Source organism: Pelophylax lessonae, assembly GCF_965119305.1.
Source record: "Pelophylax lessonae genome assembly, chromosome: 12".
In the NCBI taxonomy this organism is placed as follows: Eukaryota; Metazoa; Chordata; class Amphibia; order Anura; family Ranidae; genus Pelophylax; species Pelophylax lessonae.
The window spans coordinates 52008591-52029749 of NC_138779.1; positions in this window are offsets into that span (position 1 = coordinate 52008591).

The window sequence follows — 21159 nt, forward strand, 5'->3', positions numbered from 1 at the left end:
TCTAAACATAGACTTGTGAATGAACAGAGTAAGTATAAAAAGTGCAGTGGTGCTAAATAAAGTGCATAAATGTCCATACAGTCCTTCAAAATATATTTAGGGTGATTAAAGTGCAGGGTGCCCAGAAATTCAATAATAAATTCAGGTGAATAGAAGAGTGAGATCAAGCTTCCAATCACAGCCAGGTAGATGTGCGCAGGTGAGCTAGCAATTCAACGTTAAGTGAAATGGCCGCTCACCTCCATAACACTCAAAAAGAGCGTTTTATGATGTGATCTTAACTCTTCTCAGACATCTCAATCTTCAGAAATATACTTGTTTTGTCTCCAATGGTTAACCACTTAAGCCCCGGAAGATTTTACCCCCATTCCGACCAGGGGGTATTTTGCGATTCGGCACTGCGTGACTTTAACGGACAATTGCGCGGTCGTGCGACGCTGTACCTAAACGAATTTGGCGTCCTTTTTTTCCCACAAACAGAGCTTTCTTTTGGTGGTATTTGATCACCTGTGCGATTTTTTGATCACGCGCTATAAACAAAAAAAGAGCGTCAATTTTGCAAAAATAGCAATATTTTTCACATTTTTTTATATGAAATTCCCCAAAAAAAAAATTAAAAAATCAAAATTTTTTTACTTTTTCGGCCAATTTGTTTTATGCTACCTATGTTTGGTAAAAAAAATCGCAAAAAGCGTATTTTGATTGGTTTGCGCAAAAGTTATCGCGTTTACTAACAAAGGGAAAGATTTCTGTCATTTTTGTTGTTTTTTTTTTTAACGTGTAATGGCGGCGATCTGCGATTTTTTTTGCGGTACTGCGACATTGGGGCGGACAGATCGGACCCTTGACTGACATTTTTGACACTTTTGGGGTTACCAGTGACATTTCTACAGTAATCAGTGCTATATATATGCACTGTTACTGTAAAAATACACTGGTAGTGAAGGGGTTAACTTTATTTGGGAGGGAGGGGCTGTGTGTATCCCTAGGGGCGTGCTTTCTACTGTGATTGGCTGGGGCTTGAGCTGTATGGACACTGATCAACGGATCTACATACTAGATCCGAGTGATCAGTATCCTAACAGCAAGGAGAATGACAGGTGGCTTGTTTACACAAGCTGCCTGACATTCTCCCTCTCCCCCGCCGATCGCCGAGTGACCGGCGGACATCGGGTCCGCCGGTCACACGCGCGGGGGGGTCCGTGACCACGCGGGAGCGCGCCTCCGGGGGCGCGCGCTCGCTCCCTAGACCCTCACAAGCTAGTGACGTAGCCCTACGTCACTTTGCCTGTGAGGGGCTGACTGCCGACGTAGATCGGCGTTAGGCAGTCGGCAAGTGGTTAAGGCTTAATCACCTGGTCCCAGCTTAGGTATATGCCAATCTCCCTCGATCCGTCTATCAGGTGCTCAAACAAGAGAAGCTCTCATGGTGCAGTATATCAGGGTATATATTTATTTAATAAAAGATACAGGTCACTTACTACAAAGCAGTAAAAACAGCGCGGTTTTACATCCACAGCAGCCGCCGATGCGGTGAGTTCCGATGCTTCCGGTCTCGGCCGAAGACCGGAAGTGACGTCAATACGGCTTGTTCTGACGCGTTGCGCTACACCACACGTAGCTTTTTCAAAGGCACCCTGCACTTTAATCACCCTAAATATATTTTGAAGGACTGTATGGACATTTATGCACTTTATTAAGCACCACTGCACTTTTTATACTTACTCTGTTCATTCACACGTGTATGTTTAGATTGACACCAATTATTTATAATATATTTTTTTGCTGCACATAATTTATTGATGTTTTATCACTGTATGTTATAATATTTTAATCAGGAGATTGTCTGCACAATTTACAAAGAATTTGTTATTCACTGCTCATCACTTTTATTTTATGAATTACCAAGTTTTTGATTGATTGTACTTAGAATTTTATTGGGATCATCTTTTCCTTTATCATCGCCTTTAGATATCACCTCTGTGCTTTTAGACACCTCTTGAGAATTTTAATAGTTGTGATTGGAAGTTTTTAGATTTACACCATTCTTGATTGTGTTACACTCACATATGAAATATTTATTTTGGATTATTCCACTTTTATGCATCTTGTAGCCTTTTAGAAATATCCAGTTTATTTCTTCACGTCTTGATACAGTTAGAGTGGTACATCTCATCAAAGAGTTGAGCGCTGATTTTTTGCTTTTTAAACAAATTTACACTGTTATACAAGCTGTACACTCACTACTTTACATTGTAGCAAATTGTAATATCTTCAGTAGAGTTGAGCGGACACCTGGATGTCCGTGTTCGGCGGGTTCGGCCGAACTTTAAAAAAAAGTCCGGGTCCGTGTCCCGGACTTTTGCCGAACTTTTCCCGGACACCGAACCCCATTGAAGTCAATGGGGACCCGAACTTTCAGGCACTAAAATGGCTCTAAAACACTAAAAGAAAAGGCTAGAGTGCTGAAAATGGCAGCAAAACGTATTTATGAACATGGCAAGTGCTCTGCAAACAAATGTGGATAGGGAAATAACTTAAAACAACAAAAAAAAACAGAAAAATAAAACAATGTTCTTCATCTCTGAAGGACGATGCCCATATGGAGTAGGAGGGAGGTTGAGGTGGTGGTGAATGTGGCGGTGTCATAGGCGTGCGCACAGGGTGTGCCGGGTGTACCTGGGCACACCCTAATCACCTAGGGCACATTAGCATTATCGCTCTGTTTGCCAGAGAGGAGATGGGAAAGATCTCCCTCGGACCTGCTCTGCTCTATTTCACTTTGCCAGCAGGGAGAGTAATGTATCGGGGCCATGTACATGTAGGCAAACACATGCATGTGTATTTAAACTTTGGGGTGCACACCCTAATGCAATAGGCTGCGCACACCTATGGGCGGTGTAGGTGGAAGCGGCGGTGGAGGAGGACCAGGGCAGGATTAAGAGCATCATGGGCTTGGTGCTGAGGATTTTGAAGGGCCTTAAGGGCCGTGCCTTGGCATGCACCCAGAGGAGGAAGGGTGCAGCCATGCATGCCTAATTCAACATGGGATGCTGTCTCTGAAGCCCATAAACACATCCATGCATCGGCAACTGTCCCTCCTTGTCCGGCCTTCGTGCTGTGTGGGGAGGTTCTGAGGGAGCTGCCTGGGGAAGTGAGCATAGAAGCCAGACTTCTGTGTTTACAAGTGACAGAAGAGCGGTAACAGTGAATATGGCCAACCCGGGGCCTATATAAAGGTAGGGGCCTGGAGCTGCAGCTCCAATAGCTCCTACGTTAATCTGGCCCTGAGGAGGACGAGGTAGCCAACACTGCTTCTTTTCAGAAATTTTAAATGAGGGTACACCCCAAAAGAGTGAGAAAGAGCAAAAATAGAACAATGGCTGGGTAAGGTCGGTATCCATCGCTATTCTGCACAAGGTACGGAAAAGTCCCGTGGGATCCATGCCTGGTTCATTTTAATGAACGTGAGCTTGTCCACATTGTCTCTGGACAGGCGGCTGCGCTTGTCTGTGATAACGCCCCCAGCCGTGCTAAATACCCATTCAGATAATACACTGGCTGCAGGGCACGCCAGCACCTCCAAGGCGTAAAGGGCAAGCTCAGGCCATGTGCCCAATTTGGAGACCCAGAAGTTGAAGGGGGCAGATCCGTCATTCACTACATGTAGGCGTGTGCACACATACTGCTCCACCATGTTGGTGAAATGCTGCCTCCTGCTAAGACGTTCCATATGAGCTGCTGGTGCTGCTGTTTGTTGTGGCGTTCTGACAAAGCATTTTTCACATTTCGGCCATGCTAACCCTGCCTTCTGAGGTGCTGGTGGTGCCCTGGTTGCGTTGGCGACCTCTTCCTCCTCCTCCTCCGCCTTGTGCTTCCACTGTGGCCCCGCTGTCAGGTGGGAATGCCAGCAGCATCACGTCTACCAGCGTGCGCTTGTACTCGCGCATCTTGAGTGAATTAAGGACGGTACGTTGTCCTTGTAACGGGGATCCAGCAGCGTGGCCACCCAGTAATCAGCACAAGTTAGAATGTGGGCAACTCGGCGGTCGTTGTGGAGACACTGCAGCATGTAATCGCTCATGTGTGCCAGGCTGCCCAGAGGCAACGAAAGGCTGTCCTCTGTGGGAGGTGTATCGTCCGTGTCCTCTGTATCCCCCCAGCCACGCACCAGTGATGGCCATGAGCTGGCCTGGGTGCCACCCTGCTGTGAACATGGTTCCATCTCCTCCTCCAGCTCCTCCTCCTCATCCTCCAGAACTGTGCCCCTGCTGGACAATTGTGTCCCTGGCGTTTGTGTGTGCAGGAACCCACCCTCTGAGCCCCTTGCGAATGACTGCCCTGAAAGCCTTGGAAATGTTACCTCTTCATCCTCCTCCTCCTCCTCCTCATCCTGTGCCACATCCTCTTCCATCATCGCCCGAATTGTTTTTTCAAGGAGGCATAGAAGTGGGATAGTTAAGCTGAGAACAGCGTCATCGGCACTGGCCATGTTGGTGGAGTACTCAAAACAGCGCAACAAGGCACACAGGTCTCACATGGAGGCCCAGTTATTGGTGGTGAAGTGGTGCTGTTCCGCAGAGCGACTCATGCGTGCGTGCTGCAGCTGAAACTCCACTATGGCCTGCTGCTGCTCGCACAGTCTTTGCAGCATGTGCAAGGTGGAGTTCCACCTTGTGGGCACGTCACATATGAGGCGGTGAGCGGGAAGGCCGAAGTTACGCTGCAGCGCTGACAGGCGAGCAGCAGCAGGGTGAGAACACCGAAAGTGCGCACAGACGGCCCGCACTTGACATATCGGGGTAGTTTTTAAGGAACCTCTGCACCACCAAATTCAGCACATGCGCCAGGCAAGGGATGTGCTATCCGCCTCAGGCCCATCCGCCACTGCATTTACCCAGTGTGCCGTTAGGGAGATATAACGCCCCTGACCGTGCTTACTGGTCCACGTATCGGTAGTTAGGTGGACCTTGCCACAGATGGCGTTGCGCAGTGCACACCTGATTTTTTCCCCCACTTGGTTGTGCAGGGAAGGGATGGCTTGCCTGGAAAAGTAGTGGCGGCTGGGCACGACGTACTTTTGGACAGCCACCGACATAAGGTTTTTAAAACTGTGCGTCTCCACCAGACGGAATGACAGCATTTCAAAGGCCAAGAATTTTGAAATGCTGGCATTCAGGGCCAGGGATCGTGGGTGGGTAGGGGGGTACTTCCTCTTCCTATCAAGTGTTTGGGAGATGGAAAGCTGAACGCTTCCACGGGACATTGTGGAGATGGTTGGTGACCCAGGTGGTGGTGTTGCTGACAGATCCTCTGTTTGCGGGGTGGCAGGTGCCGGTATCACTACAGATGTGGCTGGAGCGGCCGAGACTGCAGCAGAAGAGGAAGCAGGATGAGCCAGAGACGTTTCTTGGTTTTGAAGGTGTCTACTCCACTGCAGCTCGTGCTTTGCACTTAGATGCCTGATCATACAGGTTGTGCTCAGGTTGAGAAGGTTTATGCCTCGCTTCAGGCTCTGATTGCACAGGGTGCAAACCACTCGTGTCCTGTCATCAGCACATTTTCTAAAGAACTTCCACGCTAGAGAACTCCTTTGAGCTGACTTTGGTGCGCTCGTTCCCTTGCTGCGTTGGGCAGTAGCAGGCATAGTGTCTAGGGCACGGCCGCTCCGCTTCTGCACCCTGCTCCCTCTTCTGCTGTGCTGGTGGCTCTGTGCGACCACCGCCTCTTCCTCCAAACTACTCAGGTCACTTGTATGACGTTCATTCCATGTGGGGTCGAGGACCTCATCGTCCTCCACATCATCTTCCACCCAGTCTTCACCCCTGCCCTCCTTGTCGGTCTCCACAATGCTGAACGGCGCAGCAGTTGGCCCCTGCGTTTCGTCATCATCGGAGACGTGCTGCGATGGTCCTTGCATGTACTCATCTTGAGAAATAAGTGGTTGGGCATCGCTGCACTCAATCTCTTCCACTTCTGGGGCAGGGCTAGGTGGATGGCCCTGGGAAACCCTGCTGACAGAGTCCTCAAAAAGAACGAGACTGCTGTATGGCTTGGGGCTCAGACTGCTTGCCTGATTTGCAAGGGGGTGAGGTGAAAGACGGTTGGACATCGGCTGCAGGTGCCAACTCTGACCTTTCTGCAGTAGACTGGGTGGGAGACAATGTGAAGGAACTGGAGGCACTGTCAGCAGCAAACCAATCTACTATCGCCTCTCTGTGTTCTGGCCTCATCACTTCTAGAGGCGTATGATGCCCTACCAAATACTGATGCAGGTTCTGTCGCCTACTAACACTTGAGGAAGGTGTTTCACTTGTGCGTGTAGCTGGCACAGATCGACCACGTCCTCTCCTTGCAACAGGAGCTCTACCAGCAGCACCACGACCCAGGCCACGGCCCCTATTTGACGGTCTCCTCATATTTCTGTAATTTAAGATCTTGCCCTAGAAAGATGTTTATTGAATAGCGGAACAAAACAACAACAGTATCGCACGGGTGTATCTCACAGTCAAATATGCAAAGTATGACGCAAATTTTATTTTTTTCACCCCAAAAGGGTGTATATTGAATAGCGGAATAGAAAAAAGGATATAAAACAGTGTATCTCACACGTACAAACACAGACTAGGCCCCGATTAAAATTTTTTGTACCCTAAAGGGAGGATGAGGAAGAGGAGTAGGAGGAGTTGGGAACAGGAGGCAAACTGAAGCGCCCTGCAATCCTTGGCGGGGGAAGGAGATGCGCCAAACAAATTTAAAAGGTGTATCTCACACGTACCGATACAGACTATGCCGTAATTTAATTTTTTACACTCCAAAAGGGTGTCTATTGAATAGTGGAATAGGAAAATTTTTATAATACGGTGTATCTCACACGTACAAACACAGACTAGGACCCGATTACAATTTTTGGTAACCTAAAGGCAGGATGAGGAAGAGGAGTAGGAGGAGTTGGGAACAGGAGGCAAACTGAAGCGCCCTGCAATCCTTGGCGGGGGAAGGAGATGTGCCAAACAAATTTAAAAGGTGTATTTCACACGTACCGATACAGACTATGTCGTAATTTCATTTTTTACACTCCAAAAGGGTGTATATTGAATAGCGGAATAGGAAAAATTTTACAAAACGGTGTATCTCACACGTACAAACACAAACTAGGCCCCGATTACAATTTTTTGTACCCTAAAGGCAGGATGAGGAGTAGGAGGAGTTCGGAACAGGCAGGAGGCAGACTGAAGCACCCTCAAATCCTCGGCAGTATGAGATGCGCCCAAAAAATTGGAAAGGTGTATCTCACACGTACCGACACAGACTATCACGCAATTTAATTGTTTATACCCAAAGGTTTTGATTAAATAGCGGAATAGAAAATATGATCAAAAAAAGTGTATGTATCTCACACGTACAAAACCACACTAGGCCCCAATTACTATTGTTTGTACCCCTAAAAGGCTGGATGAGGAGTAGGAGGAGTATGGAACAGGCAGCACCCTCAAATCTTCAGAAGTATGAGATGAACCCCAAAAACTTGGAAAGGTGGATCTCACACGTACCAACACAGACTATCCCGCAATTTAACTGATCCCCAAAGGTTTTTATTGAATAGCGGAATAGAAAATATGATCAAAAAAAGTGTATGTATCTCACACGTACAAAACCACACTAGGCCCCAATTACTATTGTTTGTACCCCTAAAAGGCTGGATGAGGAGTAGGAGGAGTTTGGAACAGGCAGCACCCTCAAATCTTCAGAAGTATGAGGTGAACCCCAAAAACCCCAAATATCATTCAGCTCTGCTGCAGGCCACAATTTAATTTTTTTTAACCCAAGGCTGTATATTGAATAGTGGAATAGAAAAAAGTGTATGATTTTTGAAACCACTCAATAATAGCACATGTGAACTGAACACTGAACACAGCAGTGTATGATCAGTCAGCACAGCACAGCTGAAGGAAAAATGCTGCACACAGTGACTGATAGAAAAATACTTTTCTCCCTCCTCCTCCGTGGGCAAAAAAGATTGTGTTCACTGCACCCCAAAAAGATTGTGTTCACTGCACCCCAAAAAGATTGTGTTCACTGCACCCCACACACAGCAAAATGGATGTGGACCACTGACACCTGCCTATCTCCAGCCTCTCCCTAAAAGGATTGATAAGATCGTAGATCGGGTGACTGCAAACCCCCCCCCCCCCCACACAGCAATATCGATTGTAGTTTGTAGAACACACTGTCTGACCCTAAAAATCAGCAGACTCTCCCCCTAAAAGGATTGATAAGATCGTAGATCGGGTGACTGCAAACCCCCCCCCCCCCCCACACAGCAATATCGATTGTAGTTTGTAGAACACACTGTCTGACCCTAAAAATCTGCAGACTCTCTCCCTAAAAGGATTGATAAGATCGTAGATCGGGTGACTGCAAACCCCACCCCACACAGCAATATCGATTGTAGTTTGTAGAACACACTGTCTGACCCTAAAAATCAGCAGACTCTCTCCCTAAAAGGATTGATAAGATCGTAGATCGGGTGACTGCAAACCCCACCCCCACACAGCAATATCGATTGCAGTTTGTAGAACACACTGTCTGACCCTAAAAATCAGCAGACTCTCTCCCTAAAAGGATTGATAAGATCGTAGATCAGGTGACTGCAAACCCCACCCCCACACAGCAATATCGATTGTAGTTTGTAGAACACACTGTCTGACCCTAAAAATCAGCAGCAGCCTCGCCCTAAAATGCCTACAACTCGCCCTGCCTAACACACTCCGACCTGTCCCTCAATTCTATGCGGACACAAATGAGTTTTGCCTGCCTGTCTGTCCCTAATCAGCAGCCAGCACGTTGATGTGTGCTCTGTCCCTGAACTAAACAGCAGAATGACGCCGCAGCGGCGCTGCCTCGAACTTATAAAGACTTGGTCACATGCTTCAGATGGCCAATCACAGCTACTAATACATTTGTATGCATGGCTGGGATGGCTTAGGCACACCAGTTAAACGCTTGTTGATTGGCTGTTGAAAGCCCGCCATGAAAAGCACGCCAATGCATGCAAAACCTGGAAATAAAATGACCGAACACGGATTTTTACCCGAATATACAGTAAAGTTTTCTGGTCCGTGTTCGGGTAACAAAAATCCAATTATTCGGTACGAACACGAATAATACAGTCCGTGTTCGCTCAACCCTAATCTTCAGTGTTGTCACATGAAAAGATATAATAAAATATTTACAAAAATGTGAGGGGTGTTGTGAGATACTGTACATCAGATCTTTCCTCATATAGAAGCATAAGATCAATGCTCGGAATGTATCCATGGTAAAATGTTTAATTTCCGTAAGATCTTTTTCTAATTTCTTCTGGTTACGGTCATTATCAAGTATAAATTTATAGGGTAGATTCCGAGCAAAGAGGTACAGATCTTTGATAGTTTCAGATATGTTAATGGACTGAGTTGGGCAAAAACATAGGACAGATAGCTGTGCCATACTAAGTTCAGTGGTTGTCAAGTTGATAATGTTTAATTCAGATTGGTTTGTGAGTTCTATGAAGTTGGTATGGAGAACGTAGGCACTCAGGTTGCCCTGTTTCTTGGCTTCCTGCAGTGCCACTGATGGATCTAAAAAATCTCCTGTGGGGGCTGGTGTTTTAGCTACTGCATTCCCAAAATTCGGAAGGCCTTTAGATAAAATATTGTGTAAGGCCAGAGTTAGATTGGATACAGTACTGGATTCACCTGTATGAGACGACGCCCCAGGCTGCTTTTTGTTCTTAGGAACAGAAGGTGATAGCCCACCACCATACCGTGTGCGTTTATAGGGACGGGAAGCTTGAGCTCCAGAGGAGCGATTGTCCAGGGAATGCAAAGCAATTTCCTTAGGATGTGTCAGCTTAGGGCACAAGGAATGCAACACAATGTCTTCATTCAAGTGGAAACCCGGAACGACTGAGAGGGACGTAGCACCACTTTGTCCCTGTAAACCACCAGTTAAGATGACCGACAGGACAACGCAGCCAGTTCTGACACTCTGTGTGCAGAAGCAATAGCCACCAAAAAAGCTACCTTCTGTGACAGAGTAAGCAGAGGAAATTCACAAAACTTTTCAAAAGGAGGTCTTTGAAGAACCCATAGTACCAAATTGAGGTCCCACGGAGGTACCAGAGACCTTACTGGAGGAGGGAAGTGGCGAACCCTCTGAACGAAAGTGTGAACCAAAGAATTTGCAGACAACAGCATTTGGAAAAAAATTCCCAAGGTAGAAATCTGGCCCTTGATGGTGCCCAGAGCTAAACGTTTATCTACACCTTGTAGAAACTCCAGCTGACGGGACATCGAAAAGGAACGGGGGGAAATCCCAGAGACTCACACCGAGAAATGTACGCCCTCCAAACTCTGATAAATCTCCCTTGAAGTAAAGTAGATTTTCTAGCTTTTAACAGTCTAGGAATCACCAAATCTGACAACCCTCTAGCCTTCCGTACCTGGCTTTAAATAGCCAGGCCATTCAAGCCAGCGACTGTAAAGCAGGATGGAAGATCGGCCCTTGAGACAAAAGATATTCTCTGAGAGGGAGTTTCCAAGGAACATCAGCTACCAGCCTAACAAGGCATGCGTACCAAGATCGGCGAGGCCAGTCTGGAGCCACCAAAATGACTAGAATCCCTTCTGCCTCGATTCTGTGCTGAAGTCTCAGCAGAAGTTGTAGTGGAGGAAAAGCATAAATCAGACTATACTGATCCCAAGGGGCCACCAGTGCATCGGCAGCGTCAGCCAAAGGATCCCAAGATCTTGCCACAAACCTCTGAACCTTCCAGTTAAGACGAGAGGCCAACAGTTCCACATCCGGAGTCTCCCACCGGAGACACAGTTGTTCAAACACTTCCGGGTAAAGAGACCATTTGCCTGGAATCAGGGCCTGCCAATTGAGGTAGTCCACCTGCCAATTATCCACCCCTGGAATGTGCACAGCAGAGGGCTGTAACATATCATTCTGCCCACCTTAGAATGCCGGCTACTTCTCTGGCCGCTAGAGCACTTTTGGTGCCCCCTTGATGATTGATATATGCCACAGCCATGGCATTGTCCGACTGAATTCTTACCAGACACCCCTACAGACGACCGGTCCAAAGGGACAGACAAAGCCTGATCGCCCGAATCTGCAGGGTATTGATCAGCAGATCGGACTCCTCCCGAGTCCAAACCCCTTGAGCCAAATCTGTGCTCAAGACCCGGACAGGCTGACGTCCGTGGTAACCACTGTCCAGTACAGGGGGAGAAAGGACTTCCCTTGTCGAAGCACCGGGTAAGGGAGCCACCAAAGCAAGGATCCCCTCGCACCCCGGCTCAATAGGATCAGATTGTCCAGGGATTGAGAATTCTTGTCCCATTGGCAAGAATTTTCTTTTGCAGAGGCCTGGTATGGAATTGCGCAATCAGAACTGCCTCGAAGGTGGAGCCTATCAAACCCAGCACTTGCATGCAAGTCCTGAGATGACCGATGGTTGGACAAAAGGAACTGAATCACTTTCTGCAACTTCAGCAGTTTCGCCTCTGGAAGAAACACCCTGGCTGAGGCTGAATCCAAAGTCAAGCCCAGACAGTCCAGGTTTGTGGACTGAATCAGAGCTGATTTCTGAAAATTCAGCGTCCAGCCAAACTCTTGCAGAGTTTGCACAGTGATGTCCAGATCGTCTTTTAAGACAAAAGGAGGTCATCCAGGTGTCAAGGTCTTACCTTGCCTTCCTGTTGGCAGCCATCTTGGACATATGCAGACTGCTGTTTCTTATAAACTTTGCATCATCACTTGTCGGCTGCCTGGGCATCACTCAGTGATGATGTTGCACAGCTGACTATATATGTCACCTGATGGCTTTCAGATCTTGCCCTTGCGTTTGTGCTCCAAGGTGCATCACTGCTAGCAGTCCTCTGTTCTCTGTGGTTTCTCCGTGCATGACTTAGCTTGGCTGACGACCTTCCTGGGTCTGGAATCCACATCGGCAGACGACCCCGCATCACACAACGACCCGGCTTCGGCAGACTACCCGTTTCTGGACTCTATCTCGGCCTGGATAACTACCTGTTCCTGGACTTGGTCCCGCCTTGGATGGCTACCCGCTTCCGAACTTGACCCCGGCTGTTCTTTATTTTGCTCCACTCTCTTGCTGTGCGATTATTATTGTTGCATAAATAAATCACTTTATTTTACTTGCATCTTCGTGTGGTCTGGTTTCCTTGCACCCTGACACCAGATAACCCAGTACTGCGATTCCCCTCTGCCTGAGCAAGGCTAACACTGGGGCCAACACTTTTGTGAACACCCAAGGAACTGAGGCGAGATCAAAGGGTAACGCCACAAATTGATTATGTTCCTCTCCCACAGCAAAATTAAGAAATGTCCTATATATATTGGGATATGAAGGTAAGCATCCTTGATATCGAGAGAGGCCAGAAAATCCCCTTGATGAAGGGATGCTACCACTGTGCGAATAGACTCCATCTGAAATTTCTGAACCTGCACAAAGCGATTCAGGGCCTTGAGATCCAAGATTGGATGGACCTTGCCTTTCTTCCTGGTAGCAGTAAAAAGATTTGAATAAAATCCCTGAAAATGTTCCAACTCTGGAACTGGGACAATTACTCCCTGTGCTAGCAGATCCTGCACCGCACTGCCACATAAAAAGCCCTGCAGCTGATACAGGGACAGGCGCAAGTTGGAAGGAAAGAACCTTGCTGGAGGCAAGGACCGAAACTTGATCTTGTAACCGGACCAAATCAACTTGTGGATCCATTTGTCTTGAATGATAGATGCATCACAGATATACTGTAGCCCCTGTATTAACTGATCCACCAGCTCAAGAGGGTGTTGATCCCCTTCCAGATCCTGGCAAGGACCAGCGCACAATGGACGCTGCTATAGCAGAAGAAGGAGCTGTATACCCGCAGGGACTCGCCACCACACTACTCAGAACTGGATGCAGAGCGCCAAGCTGCTTGCCATGCCATCAGAAAGGAAGAGGAAGTGCAGGCACTGCCACTAGAGGCCCACCGCCGCATCAGGGCTCCACAGGCTACAAGAAAATGGACGCCACCTTGACTTCAACAAGAAACTTAAAAAAACATGGCCGCCGGACTACACAAACATTGCCGCCGAGGCTGTATACAGCCATCCACAAGAAAATGGCGGCGCAGCGTGGCACCTAGGACCCAGACTGTCCCTACAGGTACTTGTAGTCCACCGAGGGGGGGCATTTTCCGCAGGAACAGAAAACAAGTCGCTGGCGGCTCACTCCCACCTCCTTCCAGCCCATCACCAATGACACCCCATACAACACAACAGCCCGTGCACCCCAAAGGGGGACTAGGGGGGGGGGGTAGGTGAGGATGACCAGGGGAACTCCGCTAGTGAAGGGGGGGAACCATGAGGGAAGGAAGGACACAGAAGGGCGTCCACCCCAGTATTTCCCCAGAGGAAAGGGGAGACACTACTCACCAAAACTGAGAACCGAGCGGGCACTACTCCTGACAGTCCACCACACCATCTTGGAATGGGAGTGCTGCGGGACAGCGGTATGCTGCAACTATGGCTGTGACCATTATCATGACCAGGGCTATGCGTCCTTGCAAGGTGTTTCACTCACCTGCCAGCCCCTGTCCAGTGGGGCTATGTCGTGGCCATCCAAGCACGGAGCTATTAGTTGGGTCGCGCTCGCTTGCCAGACTGGGGAAGACCGTAAGGATCTAGGATATCCAGTGCGTTGCCCTGTCTGGCAATTGATTGTAGTGAACAAGAAATAAGAAAAAATTCAGTTTAAAAAGGAAAAAACGCCAGGACCGCAGATCCTTGCAGGGAACCAGGTCCTTGCTTCTAACTAGGCAGAAAAAACTGAAGTCCTATAGCAGGAAGTGGGAAGTATACCCCCTAGGACTGCCCCAGGGGTGTAGTCAAGTTTTGTTTCCACCTAGTCCACCTCCTATGGAGAGCAGCATAACCCAAGGTTCAAAGAAGATATGGAGCTGTGTTTGTCAATGAATGAAAGAGAAAAGTGCATTTATTATTATTATATATTTTTTTTAAATTAAAGAAAAAGTCTACCCTAAAGCTAAAATCCCTGCATCTATAGATCTCCAACTAACCTATCTATCCCTGTAAATAAGAAATTAGCATACATACCTTTTTTGAAGGCGACCTGACCCATCTCCAGCGGCGGAAGCTTTGCAGAGGACATGGCCAACAACGGCAGTGAAATGAATGGGAAGTGACATTACCTAGGGCTCAAGTCCTGGGGAAAAAAGTGTGGAAACTCACCCAAGATCCCCCCACCTCAAAAATAAAAAAGTGTGTGTATATATATATATATATATATATATATATATACAGTATATACCTTTTGAGGAGTGAGGGCCACTTTAGCGACTTGGTAACCAGTTGCGGGCCAGAATGAGTGGAGCGGACAGATCACAGGTTCCTGTCCACTCATATGCAGAGTAGACACGGACACAGCTCGCTCTAATCTGTGGGCCTTCCGATATGATCCGATTTGCCCAGACAGAAGGGGACAGATCCACTTCTGTTTTTTTACGTGGATCAAATTGGAGATAGGCGGGTGTAAACAGACACAAGTCTGTTTACATCTGCCACTTTATAGAGGTGAATGGGGGGATCCAAATGGGTCCACCAGAGAAACAGACAGGTGGACCCAATCGGACCGATCGTGTAAAAATGGCCTAAGGCTGCTTTCACACGGATACACTTCAGTTTACCTGCACCTCAACTGACCTCAGTCTTCACTTCTTCCTCAGGATTACTGCAGATATCGCTGGCTGCTGCTGTCCCCCAGGCGGGTAGGGCTGGTGGCTGCTACTGGCTATCCTCCAGGGCTGGTTCTGCTGGCTGGAACTGCTGGTGGGTACTACTGGCTGGTACTGCTGGTAGGTACTGTTGGTGGGTACTGCTGGCTGGTACTACTGGTGGGAACTGCTGGCTGGTAATATTGGTGGGTACTGCTGGTGGGAATTGCTGGCAGGTACTGCTGACTTGTACTGCTGGCAGGTACTTCTGGCTGGTACTGCTGGTGGGTACTGCCGGCTGGTGGGTACTGCTGGCTGGTACTACTGGCGGGTACTGTTGGTGGCTACTGCTGGCTGGTACTGCTGGTGGGTACTGCTGGCAGGTACTGTTGGTGGGAAATGCTGGCGAGTACTGTTGGCTTGTACTGCTGGCGGGTACTGTTGGTGGGTACTGCTGGCTGGTATTGCTTGCTGGTACGGCTGGATCGTATTGCTGACTGATACTGCTGGTGGGTACTGCTGGCTGGTTCCTGACCATCACTGTGACTAAAGCCATGCTGGAGGAAGCATGCGTCTGCAGTAGAGAGCAGAGTCACAGCTTCCTGTATTGCTCCTGTGCCCTGTCACAGGTGGAGTACATTTGGTATCACTCTGCCTGTGACAGGAGCCGGCGCTATACAGGAAGCATTGGCTCCTCTTCCTATAGTGCCGACTCCGTTCTTTCACACTGATTCTAGGGGATGGCGGGTCGGGAACCCGCAATCTGGGCTTACCGACCTGCCATCCCAGAGCAGAAGGTGGTGCTGGGATTCTGTTTGTGGGGCACCAGGATGAGGCTGCTAATGGGAAACTGCGTTCCTGATGTGAAAAAATTACAGGAATGCTGTCCCCATGTGTTCCTACTGGACTCGAGCACTGACGTTACCCATAGATTTACTATAGGGCTTCTGTTGTCTGTGTCCTCTGCATCCACCTCCACAGCAAAGCCACGGCTGACAGCTCAGCGTGAGATCGGCTTCAAAGAAGCTAAGTATACTGATTTCTTCTTTACAGGGCTAGGTAGGTTAGTGTTAGATCGTGGAGATCTATAGATGCATAGATTTTAGTGTTGGGGTAGAAATCCTTTAAGAGCCTGTAAAGCATTGCACCCGCCATCAACAGGTGCAATATCTGGCTCATGCCTGTCAGTGGATCTTTCTGCTCATACCTCATTGGAACAGGCAGTTACTGAATGACAGGAAGGATCAATGAACAATCAAGAGCACTCAACAGCACCCTGGTGGTTAACTGGGAAAAACAAGCCATCAGCCACAATGGCTGATGGTAGTTGTAGTTCTCCAAATTCACAGAACTCTGTGAATGAATGACATGGTTGGGTGGGTGGAGCCCCACATGCCCCCCTTTTTCTTTTAAAATTGTGACAGCAAGTGCAGACAGAAGGTTGTCACAGTGGGGACTTGGGGGCTGCTCAGTGTTACACCATAAATATGGGTGTAACATGTTACTAAAGGTCAACTTATCCTTTAAGCACTTGACCTCTGGAAGATTTACCCCCTTCATGACCAGGCCCGTTTTTGTGATACAGCACTGTGTTTGTTTAACTAAAAATTGTATGGTCGTGCGACGCTGTACCCAAATAAAATGTATGTCCTTTTTTACCCACAAATAGAGCTTTCTTTTGGTGGTGTTTGATCACCTCTGCGTTTTTTTTTTTTTGCGCTATTAACAGAAAAAGACGAACAATTTTGAAAAAACTAAATGTATTCTTTTACTTTCTGCTATAAAACATATCCAATAAAAAAAAATTGATAACCTCAAATTTCTTCATCAATTTAGCTCAATATGTATTCTGGTATATATTTTTTGGTTAAAAAAAAAAATCCCAATAAGCGTATATTGATTGGTTTGCGCAAAAGGTATCGCATCTACAAACTATAGGATTTTTTTTTCCTACTAGTAAGTGCCACGAATAGCGACTTATAGTGGGATGGCGATATTGCCATGGGCATTCTGACACCGGCAGACACCAGTGACACTAATACAGTGATCAGTGGTAAAAAAAATATGTACTGTCACTGTACTAATGACACTGGTTGGGAAGGAGTTAACATCAGGGGCGATCAAATGGTTAAATGTGTGCCTAGCCTGTGTTTCTGTGTACTGTGAGAGGTGCTTTTACTAGGGAAAGGCATTGTCGCTGGGCAATACGGACTTTCAGCTCCCTCCATTTTCTATTGGGTTCCGGTCTGGAGACTGGCTAGGCCACTCCAGGACCTTTGGATGCTTCTTACGGAGCCACTCCTTAGTTGCCCTGGCTGTGTGTTTTGGGTCTTTGTCATGCTGGAAGACCCAACCCCGACCCATCTTCAATGCTCTTACTGAGGGAAGGAGGTTGTTGGCCAAGATCTTGCGATACATGGCCCCATCCATCCTCCCCTCAATACGGTGCAGTCGTCCTGTCCCCTTTGCAGAAAAGCATCCCCAAAGAATGATGTTTCCACCTCCATGCTTCACGGTTGGGATGGTGTTCTTGGGGTTGTACTCATCCTTCTTCTTCCAAACACAGTGAGTGGAGCTTAGACCAAAAAGCTCTATTTTTGTCTCATCAGACCACATGACCGTCTCCCATTCCTCCTCTGGATCATCCAGATGGCCATTGGCAAACTTCAGATTGGCCTCGACATGCGCTGGCTTGAGCAGGAGGACGTTCCGTACACTGCAGGATTTTAATCCATGATGGCATAGTGTGTTACTAATAGTTTTCTTTGAGACTATGGTCACAGCTCTCTTCAGGTCATTGACCAGGTCCTGCTGTGTAATTCTGGGCTGATCCCTCACCTTCCTCATGGTCATTGATGCCCCACAAGGTGAGATCTTGCATGGAGCCCCAGACCGAGGGAGATTGACCGTCATCTTGAATTTCTTCCATTTTCTAATAATTGCGCCAACAGTTGTTGCCATCTCACCAAGCTACTTGCCTATTGTCCTGTAGCCCATCCTGTGCAGGTCTACAATTTTATCCCTGATGTCCTTACACAGCTCTCTGGTCTTGGCCATTGTGGAGAGGTTGGAGTCTGATTGAGTGTGTGGACAGGTGTCTTTTATACAGGTAACGAGTTCAAACAGGTGCAGTTAATACATGTAATGAGTGGAGAACAGGAGGGCTTCTTAACTACTTTAAGACCTTAAGGCCCCTTTCACACAGGCGGACCGTTCAGATCATGACTGCGCAATTGTCAGTTAAAGTCAAGCCAAGTTGAAAAAAGTGGCCTGTTCATTAAGCAGGAAAATCCTCCGGTCTTAAAGTGGTTAAAACTGCTTTCAAAAGGAGATCGGCCTTTCACAGGAAGTGGAAGAATTGGATTGTGGGAGATATAGTTCTGTAGTGGGAGCAGACTGTTATCTGCATTGCTAAAGGAACTGTACTCCCACGGAGCAATGGGGAAGTGGAGGACCATGGGAGAAACTATAAACCTATCTGCTCAACAGTGGGAATGCTCTCTTGCTTCCGGGACCCAGTGAGTGCAGATCAGCCTGTTGTGTCCTCACAGAATTGTCGGTGGCTGAGGCCTGGTACATGAGGCCTAATCCGAGTGCGGAGCTCGTCCTCAGCAGAGTGGATGCCGATAGCTACACTGTGGATGCTGACACAGTATAGCTGAAGAGGAAGCGAGTGGAGGCCAGATGGACAGCCTGTGGCAGCAGAGTATCACTCACTCCCAGACGCCGCAGCATGGAAGAGTGCATCGCCTGTCTTGCAGGATCCTCACGAATGGACATCATAGAAAGAAAGGGTGCCTGTGTGGAATCCTAACTGCAAGTATAACCTTTACTTCATCAACTCACTGACAGCAGATAACATTGCACACATCATTTTCCTTGGGATTACAAATATCACATTGGACTGTGATAAGAGCTCCAACTGCCGGTGAAGATTGAGCAAGGCTTTGCTAGGGGAGGGATGTTGACACTTGTTACATCTTAAAGGGGACACACTTGTTTTGTTTTATAGCAGTTCTAGTTAGAACATCAATAGCACTAGAACCGCTCTAATTTCTTTTCTTTAAGTTAATAGTAACAGCAGTATTACATAGGTCAACAGTTACTGTTTCTAATCTCAGAATGCAGGTGGTTCCCGGGTTACAAACAAGATAGGGACTGTAGGTTTGTTCTTAAGTCTAATTTGTTTGTAAGTCGGGACAGGTACATTTTTTGAGTGTAGCTCCAGCCAAAAGAATCATTTTTAAGTTTATTTGGATAGAATAGGGAAGGGTTAACACCCTTGTACCATATGTTTTGCTGTCTGAACTAGTGATCGACCGATATCGATTTTTCGTTGCCGATACCGATATTTTGCCGACCGCATATCGATATCGGCCGATATTTTCACACATGTAAAAATTACCCAAAAAAAACACAAATTTCTACACAAATCTCTTAATAAACATGGTAATCTTTATTTATTAACATTTTTAACATTAAGTGTTCCTTACATATTTACTGTACATAGTAGTTGAGGTTGAATAAAGACAATAGTCCATCCAGTTCAACCTGTGTAAGTGAGTGTGGCCGTAATCATCTCTCATACCCCTTAATGTTCTGATCCTTGAGATGTATGTCCAAGAGTCTTTTGAAAGTAGCCATACTTCCCGCAGAAACTACCTCTTGTGGTAGAGAATTCCACAATCTTGTAGCCCTAACAGTAAAGAACCCCCTGCGTTGCCTGAGGTTAAAACACTTCTCCTCTAAGCACATTGTATGTCCTTGCGTCCTCGTGCAATCCTTGCGACTGAATAGCTTTTTTTCTAAGCTGAAATCACCAGAGGTATTTGTAAATTGCTATCATGTCCCCTCTCAGGCGTCTCTTCTCCAGGGAGAATAAATTAAGCGATTGTACACACTCTTCATAATTAAGGTCCTCCAATCCCCTAATTAGTTCATTTGCCCTTCTCTGGACTCTCTCCAGCTCCAACACATCCCTCCTGAGGACTGGCGACCAGAACTGGACAGAATACTCCAGATGCGGTCGGACCAGAGTCTTATACAGTGGTAGGATCACAGCCCTATCTCTGGAATACATCCCCTTCTTTATGCACGCCAATATTCTGCCAGCTTTGGCAGCTGCCACTTGACATTGCATGCTATTGCCTAGTCTATCATTTACCAAGACTCTCAGATCTTTCTCCATTTTTGATTCCCCCCAAAGGTTCCCCCCCTCATTCTTCACACCTTAACTGCATAAAAACTGATATGAAAACTTCAATTGCAGGGACATTTGCTTTGCATTTCACATCATCTGATTGTGCATTAATGCCTAATAAAGTGCTGCAGTAGTGGACTCACACACTGCAATATGTTACTGCAGTGCAGTCAGTGCAAAACTGCTAGAAAAAAAAGCTAGGCAACAACAACAGCTACACAAAATACACATACACCCACTGGGACTGGAGTCAGTGGAGGAGGACTACCTCTGCAGTAAGGCACTGACTGCAACTAATGCAGTGCAGTAAGTGCAAAACTGCTAGAAAATGAGCAAGGCAACAGCTACACATGTTACAGTGGATTGGACTGGAGTCAGTGGAGGACTACCTTTGTCTGCAGTATGGCACTCACTGAAACTACAGCAGTCAGTGCAAAACTGCTAGAAAAAAAGCTGGGCAACAGCTAGACAGTGGATTGGATTGGAGTCACTCAGGGGACTACCTCTGCAGTTGGGCATTCACTGCAACTACAGCAGTCAGTGCAAAACTGCTAGAAAAAAAGCTAGGCAACAGCTAGACCGTAGATTGGATTGGAGTCACTCAGCGGACTACCTTTGCAGTAGGGCACTCACTGCAACTACAGCAGTCAGTGCAAAACTGCTAGAAAAAAAAGGTAGGCAACAGCTAGACAGTGGATTGGAGTGGAGTCACTGGAGTGGACCGTTAAGTAAAACAATATTAGTCTGCAGAATGCAGAACATTTCAGCATGTCCATGGTCACCTGTTAAAGGTCTTCTGTTTTGTTCATACAATGCTGGCACTTCATAAACATGCTCAGGAGGAGTGGAGGACAGAGGAGCAGAGAGAGAGAGGTATCTTCTAGCATGGGAAGCAAGTCTTTTGTAGCGTGCCTCATTTTCTCTCCACCACTGAAGAGGATGACTTCTTCTGTCAATTACGGCTTCTTTCAAATAGAGATGAAGTTTATCATCCAGGCTCATCATTGCAGATTCAGAAGAAATGGAATCCTCTTCATGAGGCCCCAATAAAACACTGAAAATGTCCTGATCAATTTGACGACCATTAAGAGGATTCTCTTCTGTTCGTTGACGTATTTTTGGACATTTGTCTGTTTTTTCAGCATGCTGCTCTTCATAAAAAATAGT